This window comes from Botrytis sinoallii (assembly GCF_014898435.1).
Source record: "Botrytis sinoallii strain Bc 23 chromosome Unknown BSIN_018, whole genome shotgun sequence".
Taxonomy (NCBI): domain Eukaryota; kingdom Fungi; phylum Ascomycota; class Leotiomycetes; order Helotiales; family Sclerotiniaceae; genus Botrytis; species Botrytis sinoallii.
In genome coordinates, this window is record NW_024066045.1 from 786,251 (window position 1) to 799,954 (window position 13,704).

Sequence of the window (13,704 nt, forward strand, 5' to 3'; positions counted from 1 at the left end):
TTCTCTCTTTCTATTCTTCTGATAATATTTTAGAGCATATGCTTTTATAGAAATCTATTATAACAATGAATTTAGTGAATTTGGCTGATGTATACATTAGCTGTTTTAATAGTCATTCTTGAACTGCTTGATTACAGAATGGATATTTAAACTTGATATTTAGGGGCCAGGTTTTATAGATCGTAAGGACTTTGCGGCAATGTATAATATGCTCAGAGGATTTGAATACTCCGTATGAGTAATGGATTGTTTGCTTTCTTATGTTTAAATTATCAATAATAGCTTTCGAAATCACTATATGCTGAACGGATTGCTAGCATGCAATGGAAAGTTGCTCGTGGGAGTTCTAGTTCCTTAGGGCATTTGTTTGTGCTCTTTGGGTTCTATTTCTGGTATTGTTTGGAGAGCGTTGGTATCTGTTTGATTCACCACGCTTGTGCTGCCGATTCCATAGCAGTTTTTGCTATAGAGCGGATACCGCTTGCTGTAGGTCGATTCGCATGCCCTGAGGCTGATTTCTTGTCCCTTTATCAGCGAGTGGAGTTTTTATATAGAGTGAATATATCTTTTTTGGGGATTTCGATTTTATATTAGTGAGGAAACCTCTACTACAATTTTTTCAATTTGATTTAGATCTCTACCTTTCTTTTATGCCTCTGCAATTTATTCTCTTTATTATATAGGCCTCTGCCTTTCTTTTGGTTGTATAGACCTTTGCCTTTTTTCTTACACCTCTACACATTCCTTTCTACCAATAGTTTTCTAATCCAGATACAAACCCGAGCTCATAACCTGTTTTAAATATAACTCTTTACAGGAAATAAGATGGGAAGCATAAGGTAGAAAGTGATAGTATTAGGAGGACTAGTGTACTAAGTATATTCTTCCACTTCCGAGAGGAAGAGCTCTGTATAGGACAGAGCTCCTACTAGTACTAATTGGGGCTAGCTCCCCCTGCTCCATGATCACGTGAACCACACCTTTCAACAAATTGTTTAGTTTATCTTTTAAAGGAAGGTTATAAATAATAATAGTAAATAAACAAAAGGTATACAGTAAATCATTCTGATTACAATTTAGGTCAGATATATTCTGTTTCCTGAACTGATAGAACTGATTGGAAAGCGAGAAGGAGAATGAGATGGGGATCGGATAGGAATTCGGCTTCTTGAAGAATTGTTCAGTATAGAATTGGTTTTTGTAAGGCTAATTGTAATAATAATAACTCGGAATTGAATAGAATGGGTATTGAAATACAGATAGTCTTATATCAGATAGCTAGCAAAGCTATAGCAATAGTATTTACTGCAATCCCACTACAAATCCAGGTTTCTAGTAGTATATTCCTTTTTTCCTAAGTTCAGATCCATTGGGTCTTCTGAATAGATTTTGGGTTAGTAGGTTGTAAAAGCAGAACAATAAGTATTTTCTGAGGTAGGATTTTAAAAATGATAGAATAAATATAATAAACTTATTATTGATATTAATGGAATCGATTATCAAGTTATTATAGATAATTAGTAAATTAATGAAATTTATAGATCGAAGTAAAATTATACAATAATATATTTTATAGTTCGCAAAAGATTCCTTAAATAAAAAACGGATTAGAGTATTATCAAGTATTTCTTCTTTCAAATAAGTTTCTGGAATTCTGTAAAGAAGATACTAAAATCGAGATATTTTTTATTTTAATATATATAGTTTTATTCTATATATTTTATATTCAATCAAATCGTTTAAAACATTTTCAAAATATTTGAGAAGTATGGTATTAATTAGTGAATTAGAAAATTCTATAGACGATCTTACATAGTATAAGCTTGTATCCCTTTTCAATAAGTTTTTAATAATATAAATTAATTGGATAGAAATTATCAGGAATCTATTATTATTTGTATTTAATTTTTTATATATCTATTAAACAAATCTATACAGATCGAAATAAATATTATCAAACTTTTTCAAATCGGGGGATTTGCTTATTCAATCGAATAATCGGAATAAATACAATAGATTCAGGGATAGAATTAGTAGGAGTTTTGAGGGATACAGTTTTCAAATAAGTAAATATAGTAAATGTAGATTCAATAAAATAATTGAGTAGATAGATATTTTGAATAGTAATCTACTTGTATAAAGCAGTTTGGATATATTCGTGGACTAGGAATTCGGAAATTTCATATTCGAGTGATCTATTAATCTCCTTTAGCTTGATATAATATACAAATGCCAACTGGAGGTATTGATACCAAACCTAGAAGTCCTCTAATACAGAAACACCAAATTCTGAGGAATCCCCAAGTTAGCCAGATAAATACAAAGTAGTTATTGTAAAAACGATATTTTAATAGATAAGAGCTATATAATATCACAGAGCAAACAGATAGAATAGGGTTCTAATAACTTTGCTCTAATCTAGCAAAGTTATATTGATTCAGATAATAGGTTCAGATTAAGGATTAAGACATAGCTCAAAGAGCTACAATACAGGATCTTCTGAGTTGAAGATATATAGAATTTTCACAGCGAGCTAGCCCGATCGGGCCCTAGCTCGCTTGCGCTCCGGTGCGAGCGCTCCTTTCGGTCCTCTCCGATAGGAACCAGCATATCACGTGAGCTCACACCGTGACATGTTCAGCGTTTCTGGTGATGTTGGTTCAAGTAAGAATATATAGAATACTGGATGGATATTTATTGTATTTAGTAATTTCAATTAATAATTAATTATTCCTATTATCTTATTAATCTTAAATAATCCTAGTTTCTTATAATCGAGTTTATTACTTAGTTTTTTAGTTTTGATATTTTGTTATAGTAAGTAAACTTTATTTCCTTTTTAAGTATAGGTTTTATATTATATTTTATATTGTAGTATACTGTTGTTCTAGAAAATATAAATCTTAGATTAAGAGCCAATTGCTTTTAAAGATCTTTCAGTTGTTCGATTTGTATTATTGCTGATTCGGCATTAACTTTTTGTGGTATCGGGATTTTATACACTTATGGATTAAACTCAAAATTAGTTTGTGTTGGAGTGATTTTTATGGTTTCTGTTTTCGATGTATTATATACGAATTGTGCTATAGGTAATAGTTCTATTTAATTGTTTTGTTAATAATTTATATAGTATTTAAGATATGCTTTTATTATTTAATTAGTTTTTTCTATTTAATTATTTGTTTGTGGGTGGAAAGATGTCGATAGCTTTTTCTTGATATCTATAAGTGCTAGAAAGGTAGTTCAGAATTTTGAGGTAAAGAGTTTGTCTCGATTCGAGATTATTTTATCTAGTATTCTATATATGCTTATTATGATTTTAAGGAATATATATACTAGTTGTTTAGTATCTTATATTTCCTTAAATAATATTATATAAGCAAATTTCGTTAGTCTATTTATTATATTGAGTATTATATTATACTCAATTCTTATAGCAAAATCCTTTGAGAATAGTAATTTAATTACAAAGTCTTATATAATGGATTTCTATGATTGAGAAGGGGGCTATACAAACAACGCCCAAATGCAGGCCATATTCCGGTCGGCACTGGGATCAAGAAACACATCGATCTAATCAGCAAGACGATTCACAATACAATACAAAAAGCTTTACCCATCTATAAAACAATCCCGACGATTACACTTCTCGTAAAAGCTAGTTTCCCAATTGGAATTGTTGCACTAAAACAAGCCAGATTGAGGTTGATATTTTAGCTTCAGATAGTAAATACATAACATCTACTTATAAACTGATTGAAGCTGTATATCAGGAAAAGAGGACAAGGCACAAATACTCTGAAAGGTCCCAATACAAAACTGCAAAGAATAGAACAGGCGATTTTTGTTACCGAGCGCTCCAGACTTTTATAGCCTCACTTTTTTCCCGAATATTGTACCAATCTAACAAATGGTATAGATAAAGAGGATGCTGTGAAAGTATTCAAGGAATAATAGAATTTAATCCTCCAAGAAAACTACTTTGTATTTTCAAACAAATCTGAACAATACAACAAACATAATTACTATATGGGGTACGGCTTTGTAATCTATTATAGTAAATAATAGATCATTAATGGTTATAATTATATATATAAACAGTCGTATATTTTTGACACTGAAGCAATCAGCACGTGATGAAAACTAGAATACCTTCTGAATATTATTGATTACTCTTACTAAAAACGAATATAGTTATGTATTGATAATACCTCAATAATCTAAGGAATATGAAGAAATGCTGTTGCCTCCTCTCAATAAGTATATCATAAGTATTATCAAGTAATACAATATTATAATATTGTAATCAAATAATCCCTTAGGCATATTGAGATTAAGGGCAACAAAACAGCCAATCGCTTTGTTGATTAGAGTATGGCTGGCTATTTGACCTTGGTTTATTCTGTTTTCTTATAATTAATAGCTCCTGCTTTATTCTATATACCAAATATCGGTGTTCCGAAAGCAGATAATGGAAGAAAAAAAGAGGCCTGATTTCCGAAATGTATAATGTATGGAAACTGATATATAATATCTTAGAGCTGGAAAGCCTTAAGCTTTCTTGCAAGGTATTATATAGACTTATAACGATATGGACTGGATACAGTGACTTTATAATCTATTATATTAGATTCAATTACAAAAATAGCATGAATACCTGTAAATACAGGATTGAGAAAAGCCTATTATATTTTTTTTAATGTTTAATTAATAATCAAATACATAGTGACTAGCTGCTTGTATTAAATCGACTTCGATTTGAATAGAATATAATAATATATATTAATCACATCCTATGAATACAATATAACTTTATTAATCTTTTTGTTAGATCCAGATTCTATATTAGGATATATTCAAACTATATGAAACTATATGAATTTCAATTTATTCTAATATTTCGAGGATAAGCTTTTTATCTCAATCAATCTAAAACCTGTATCAAACAATTATAAATACTTCAAGCGCTTTCCCAATCGATAATAATCGATCTGATTATTCACTGATATCTAAATAATATATAAAATAAGACCTTCTAAAGTAGAATTATAAATCTTTAGATAGAATAGCTGTAGAATCGCTATAAGCGGTATTAAGTAGGGGAATATTAGAGACAACAAGCCTCTAATTAGCTAATATTATACTATTATAAGTAGCTGGAATATTAGTGGCCTATAGGCCCGCTTCTTAGTATATTTAGAATACCCCTTGGGAGGTTATTTATTTTTATTTATTTATAGTGATTAACGTCTAATATCTGACCTCCCAAGGGGTATTCTAGACGTACTAAGGAGCGGGCCTACGGGCCGCTAGCGTTCCAGCCGCTCATAGTAGTGTAATGTTAGCTAAACAGGGGCTTGTTTGCCTCTGGTATTCCCCCGCTCAGTACCGCTCATGGCGATCCTGCGGCTGTTCTGTCTAAGGGTTTGTGGTCCTGTTTCAGAGGGCCTTGTTTCGTATGCCATCCGGGTGTCGGCGGATGATCAGGTCGATCGCTGTCGATCGGGAGAGCGCTCGGAGCGCTTATGGCTGTTCGGTGCGGGTCTTAGGTTGATCGGGGTGGAGAGCTCATCCTCGGGGTATTGGAGCAGGTTGGAATTCGCGTAGTTCCGCGTAGTTTGAGCATATCCTAGTATAGAATCTGGATCTAGCGAGAAGGTCAGTAAAGCTATATTGTGTTCGCAGGACGCGGTTGACATATGCTATCGCGTCCCATTCGGATCGAAGTCGATTTGGTGCAAGCGGCCAGTCGCCGCGCGTCTGATTATTGATTGAACATTGAAAGAAATACAGTGGGCTTTTCTCAATCCCGTATATACAGGTGTTCGTACTATTTTTGTGATTGAATTTGATGTGATAGACTGCAAAGTCACCATATCCGGTTCGCATTGCTATGAGTCTGTGTAATACCCCACAAGGGAGCTTGAGGCTTTCCGGCTCCGAGGTATCATATATCGGTTTCCATGCATTGTACGTTTCGGAGATCAGGCCCCTTTTTTCCTTCCACCATCTGCTCTCGGAGCGCCGACATTTGGCACGTAGGACAAGCGGGAGCTACTGACTGTAGGGAGGCAGGATGGGCCAGGGTTAAGCGGCCCAGCCGTGCCCTGATCAGCGAGGCGATCGGCTGCCTCGTTGCCCTCAATCTCAGTATGCCCAGGGGACCACTTGATTACAATATCGTAGTGTTGCATCGCTTGATGGCACTTGTGGTATGCCCATTGAGAGGAGGCAGCGGCGCTTCCTCCGCATTCCCCAGATTACTGAGGTGCTATCAATACATAACCATATTCGTCCCTGGTAGGGGCGATCAATGATGCTCAGGAGGCGTTCTAGTCCCCGCTACGCGCCGATCGCCTCAGCGTCAAAAACATGCGACTGTTCGCGTACACGGCCGTAGCCGGTATCGATCTGTTGCTTGCCGCGGTAGATTGCAAAGCCGTACCCCACGCGGTAACCATATTCATCGTATTGTTCAGACCCGTCTGAAAAACACAGAGTAGTCTTCTTGGGGGATTAAGTCCCACCATTCCTTGAATGCTTTCGCGGCGTCCTCTTTGTTTATACCATTCGTTGGATCAGTGCGGTACTCGGGAGAGAAGTGAGGTTGTAAGAGTTTGGGGCGCTCGGTTGGCAGGGATCGCCTGTCCCATTCTTTGCAGTTTTGTATTGGGACCTTTCAGAGTACCTGTGCCTCGTCCTCTCTTCCTGGTACACAGCTTCAATTGGTTTACAAGTAGGTGTTGTGCATCCACTGTCTGAAGCCGAAAATGCGAACCTCAGTCTGGCTTGCTCTAGTGCAACAATTCCAGCTGGGAGACCAGCTTCTACAAGGAGTGCGGTCGTTGGGGTTGTCTTGTAGACGGGTAAAGCTCCCCGTGCCGCACTGTGAATCGTCTTGCTGACTAGATCGACGTGTTTCTTGATCCCGGTGCCGACCGGCAGAAATGAATTATATTATAACTACTTTCTAGAATATATTATAACACAAAGTAGGTTCGCTACACCTACAGACGCTTTCCCGGCTCACTTGTGATAAAGCCACTAGTACTAGGCTTCTGTAGAATCTTCTGACTACGTTAAACCACCTATTATATGATTACCTTCGGAAGTTCCGGCCAGGACCAAAACCATTCCTTCACGCCTCCATTCCTGTTTGCTCCTTAAGCCTATCTGATACCTCCATCATGCCCTCTGCCCTATAGTATCCGATTATAGACCGACACACGCATCCGTCCTCTCGAGCCATATAGACAGTGTCGCTATCGCTGTCATTATATGCTACGCCTCGCGGCTAATAACCGTTTCGCGTTACCTTGCCGGATCTCTCCTGCACAACAAGGCCGACTATGTCTCGCAGGCTTGCTATTTCAGACCCCTAGCCAGGCAGCCCTTCTATAGTGTTTCCAACCCACTAACCAAAGCTCTGCTTGTAAAATCCACTCCCCCAATGTATAGTTTGTAGTCGAAAGTAGAGTGCTAGGAGTGCGTTGTATATGTATATTGTAGGATTGGTTTCTACCTGAGATCCTCCACCGCCATAATACCGATCGAGTGTTGTTGAGTGTGGTTTGCTAAAAGCGTCCCTTCCTATACCGAAGCTCCTCTGCCGTTATGCCGCGTCTGTGCACTCGGAAATAAGGTGCTAAAAACATCCCTCCTCCTACTCCATATATACTCCCGCCGGCCCCAGTAGACACTATCCTAGCCTTTGTATACTTTCTACTACTCCCCTCACCATTTGTAAATATCCGATCCGGTATACCCGCAGATCGTATGTATTGTTGGATTGTGAAAACTCTGCACGCTAGCGTCCCAGAGGTGTTCTGTCGATTTTCGTTCGTCAAATTAAGGATATCAGCCCTACTCCTAATACAGACTTCAGTCAGACTCAGCTATATTATAGAAGCTTCATTATCCGCTATTTCAAGGGCTAGTTCCGCTTCACAGACGCTCTGCCGCGATATACTCTAACTCTGCTCTCTATACAGATTCGTAAAGACATGGTTCCGCATCAATCCCGCTCTTATCTCCCTTCCACCGTCGAATGGTTTTCATCTCCGTTTTGCTGGTAGTCCTCTGTTCCGAGCATCTTCGCGATCACCCTCTAGTGATCAGCTGCGCGTACCTTCGCTTCCAGTACGGCCTCCGAGTAGTGTACAACCACCACCCGGCTCCAGCTGACTCTACTTAGCTCTCCGAGCGCACGAGCGAAGGTCGTAGGATACACCACGTACAGGTGAGAGTCATCGTATCCCCCCGTGGGAGGGTAGTAGTATTAGATGTGAAGTATTATAAATAAATAAAAAATAAATATGATTGAGAAGGTATATTTGGGGTCTGGAACTAACTATATGGAATATATTATAATAAGTTGTTTTGTATGCAGATATTATAATTTCTAATAATTTCTTCAATTATTGTTTTATTTATAAAAAATAAATTGATTTCCTATATTCTTATAAATATCCTTGCAATTCCTTGATGTTTATATGCCGGCAATTCTATGTTGTTCCGTTACAAATTCCTTGGTTATTTGACTCGGAATGTAGACTTTTCCATGAAAGTATATGGTTTTGTTTTCTATCATAAATCCTGATTCTAATTATCTTACATATACATATAGCTATAGTATTCTTATTATAATATAATTAAATCTTAATCTTGAGATAATTATCTTCCAATATATACATAGCTACAAGCTATAATACATTATAAACCAATAATTCACCTTCTTTCTTAAATATAGCATATAATTTGTATAACTTATTCTCTAATATTCTAGTTTTCGGTTGAGAGTATCAACCCTAGTGTTTTTTAATTCTTTGATATATAAAATTTTAAAATTGTAATTGATTATGATTTCCGATTATCTAATCTATTATTTGTTTAATTGCTTTATTGTAGTAAAGTAAATTAAGTTTTTGTAATTTATATACACCTATACTATATACTTTGATTTTTTTAAGTACATTCACCATTCTCTAAATACATTTATTATTGCTAGTAATTTTTTATTATATATTTTGTAATTTAATTCAACTAATAATAGTTTTCAGAAATAGAATATAACTGATTGTTATTTTTTATTCTAGCCTAGCTAACTCAAAACTACTTTTATAACGAAATTAAAGGAGTTGGTTTCTATTATAATTAGTTTCTCCAAATCGAATATCAATAGTATTAACTCCTTTGCCACTATTTATTTGAATATATTGAATACCTCCTACACTTCAACAATCCACTCAAAACTTTCTTGATTTTTCTTGATTAAATTAATTAAAGATATTACAATCCCTAAATAACCTCTAATAAACCTTTAATAAAAGTTAATAAATTCTAAAAAGGATTATAACTCCTTAATTGTATTTAACTGCTTCCATTCAAATACTATCTTAACCTTATTTTTACTTATCTTGAGCTCTTAACTTAATACAATAAACCCTAAGAATTTTATTTCCTTAATATAGAATTCGTATTTACTTAATTTACATAGTAAATCTACCTTAACTAAACTTTCAAGAATACTACTGATATCCTTGATATATTAGCTCTCATTATTTAAATATACTAGAATATTATCCAAATAGCATATACAACAAATATCTAAATATAATAACAATACATTATTCATAAATCTCATAAAAATAGCTAATACATTAATTAGCCCGAACAATATAACTTGATACTCGTATAACCCATATCTTATTTTGAAAACAGTTTTTCATTCCTCGCCTTCCTTCATTCTAATCAAATAATACCCATTACACAAATCCATCTTAATTTATTTATTTATTTATTTATAGTGATTAACGTCTAATATCTGACCTCCCGAAGGGTATTCTAGATGTACTAAGGAGCAGACCTATAGGCTGCTGGCGTTCTAGCTACTTATAATAGTGTAATGTTAATTAATCAGAGGCTTATTGCCTTCGGTGTTCCTTTGCTCAATATTACTTGTAGTGATCCTATAGCTATTCTATCTAAGGGTTTGTAATCTTGCTTAGAAAGCCTTGTTTTATATACCATCTAGATATCAGCAAATGATTAGATCGATTACTGTTGATTGGAAGAGTGCTCGGAGTATTATGGCTGATCGGTATGGGTCTTAAGATTAATTGAAATGGAAAGCTTATCCTCGAGGTATTAAAATAGATTGGAATTCACATAGTTTCGTATAGTTTGAGTATATTTCTAATATAGAATCTAAATCTAATGAGAAGGTCAATAAAGCTATATTGTGTTTATAGAATACGATTGATATATACTATTGTGTTCTATTTGGATCGAAATCGATTTGATATAAGTGGTTAGTCGCTGCGCATCTGATTATTGATTGAATATTGAAAGAAGTATAGTGAGCTTTTCTCAATCCTATATATATAGGTGTTTATGCTATTTTTGTGATTGAATTTGATGTGATAGGCTGCAAAGTCACTATGTCCGGTCCGCATCGCTATGAGTCTGTGTAGTACCCCGCGAGGGAGCAAATCCATCTTAATGAATATAATAACTCCACCTAATCGATCTCTTAATTTCATAACTAATAAAAATAGATATCAATCCTTCTTAATAAACATATTAAGCTTTCTGTAATCCACAACTAATCTCTTAATACCATCCTTCTTGAATACCCACATAATTAGACTTGCCACTTGAAACATGGATTCCCTGATCCATCCCTTAACCAAATTATTATTAATATATTCCCTAAGCGTTTTTAATTTATTAGCTGACATTAAATAAATTGAAATATACACAAGCATCTTACCTTCCTCCAATATTATCTCATAATCCCACAACTTGTATTCTAACAAAACCTCATGAATCCCTAATTCCTTAAACACATATTCGTATTTCTTATACTATTCTGATATCATAAGCTCTTCTACCTTAATTACGATTTCTTACCATATCATTAGCTTCTATATTTATAAAAGAAATATACTAGCCTTCACTCTTAATAGAAAACCCTAAACTAAATATTCTACATCACCAAGATTATTCACATTCAACTCCCCTTAATACATATTCCGTTTCGCAAACGCCTTAAACATATCCTTATAACCGTTCTTACACTAATCGAATATCACTATCTCCTATAACCAATCTATCCTAGGATTGTGTGCCTTCAACCATAGCATCCCTAAAATGATCTATTATTGGCTTAATAATATAATATCAAACTGTATAACCTTTAAGTATTAGATTATATTTATTTGTACTAATCGTATCTCCTATAAAACATTCCTGTTAGATTCTACTAATTGGTTATCAACTAACTGTAATTGATAGAATTATTGTTTCTTTTGGAATAAAACTTCCAAGTATTTTGTAGTTTTTAATATAATAAAGTTTCCTGTAACCCCTAAATCTATTATGGCTTACTATATTTGTCCATTTATTTTGACCTTGTAGTATATCTATCCTGCTTATTCTATAATATTTAATTACTGGATAACTTGTTTTTTGTTTATTTCATTGAATTATTGATTCCTTGTTTTTCTTTTTTTAAAGAACCATCCGGTTGCTTTTTTATCTGATTAATAGATTCCATAGAATTCATTGTAATATACAATCCAATATAGTATAGCATAATCAGTTTCTGTTTTTTTCTGAAGATTCTTATTTACTTTCTTTTAATAGATTTCTTCAATTACAAAAAATATTAGAATTTGTAAATACTTTTATTTCCATAGATCTACTATATTTTCTCCCTTTTTGTTTTGTAATAACTCTTAATACAATTACTGAAACTCTTTAAAAATAAAGATATTGGGATTATCAAATATAGTTATATCTTTTTGGATTACAAAAGTGACATTGAGTTGGCTTTTGCCGAATTTAGGTTTGAAATTTCCCTGCTTATCTTCTATCTTTTTGTTTTGATAGTTTACTACTCAATATCCTGCTTTTCTATATTCAAAATATAGCGATTCAGATTTACCCTGCCTGGCAGGCATAATGGCCAACCGCTTAGCGAACCTCCAGAACCCGGACCTCCGGTCTACCTACGATGTCGACAGACTGATTGCCAGACTCACAAGCACACTGAGCGCCTCTATAGTAGCTGTGGGGTAGAAAGGCCGCAAACCCTACCAATCATCCCTGTAATAAACCGATAAGTATAAAAAAGCACACCGAATATACATACAAACCAGGAAAACTGGAATTGTTAACAGAATAGCAACTGTTCAGTAGGACCTATAGAGGGTTGTGCGAGTATCGAAATGAGCCTATTAGACTAAGTGCTTAAACAATATACAGAACGATTAGGAATTATATAAAGTCATAAACTAATACAAACTGATCCCAAAAGCAAGCCTCAAGGCCCCTCCTCTAATAATCGAAGACCAGGAGATTACTGATACTAGAGAAAAAGTCAAAGTATTCTTTACAACGGTATTCGACTATTTCAAAGCATTGAACGACCTATAGTATAACCCTCTATAAGAATAGGGTTACTAGACAACCTTACTATAAAAAAGAACAATCACTGTAAAGGAAGTGGAAAAATATGTAATAGGAATTAGAAGTATATTACCCAAAATCGATCGAACAATTGTTCGCTTTTTCAAGATATACTAACCTAATACGAAAAGTATAATATATAAGATTTTTGCAGTTTGCCTTAGGCTCAGTTATTACCCTAACAAGTAGAAACTTATTGAAGTAGTTATACTATCTAAGGTTAATAAAAAGAATAGGATATCCCCGAGATTGTAAAGGCTGATTATATTAATATTGTATATTGAAAAAGGATTAAAAAGATATATTATGTGACGATCTGGCCTCAGGCCTAGATTAGTCATCCATTTGCCCCACCTGGCAGGTCAAATCTCGCTTTGCTCTTGGTCTTCTCCTGATCCCCTCCGGATCTATAAAAGCCTTTTACAGGTTCACCCTTTGTATAGTAGTTTGTTATTTTCTAGTATTGATAATTGATTTATTTACTATTATGCCATAAACCTATTGTCGTTACATTATAACAAACTCTTAGCACCCCTATAAAGAATAGAATATCTCCCTGAGAAGATCAAAATATCTATTTATAGTTATATTCTTTGAGTTACTGAATTACTTGTAAAGAATAGAATATCCGTTTATGTTATACTCTTCTAAGTCCCTAAACAAAAATAAATATTACGCTCAAATTATACTTTTGAAATCATTAAACGAAGAAGCAAAAGACCCCATTATTCTACTATTATCAAACTCATAATACCTCCTTGCCGTATATTAATATATTAACAATTTAAGGAAAACCAAAATCCAAATCAGTAGTTCCATCAAGAACAAAAGATTGATATAGGAAATATGTTATATAAAAATAACAAAAGGATGGAACCCAATCATCCCGACCCTCCTCCTCCAAACCTGTCAAGACAGAACCTCTTGAATCTTCTCAGTGCTAATACAATAATGATGGCTAAACTTCAAGAACTATTTTTGGAATAATTGTTGGAATAAAAAACATATAATAGAAACCGTCATCGCTCAAAAGTAATTAAATAGGCTATAGTGTTGAACTCATTGGATTCCCATTTACAGTATAAAAATGCTTCCAAAAATCCTACAGGAATTTTTTCTTCAGTTGAGATACATGATAGCTCTATAGCCTCTCTTACTTTCAAAACAAGGTTGAGTATTAGAATGAAAGACCCGGAACCCTTGAATGATAAGGTTAACCCTATATTCGAAGTA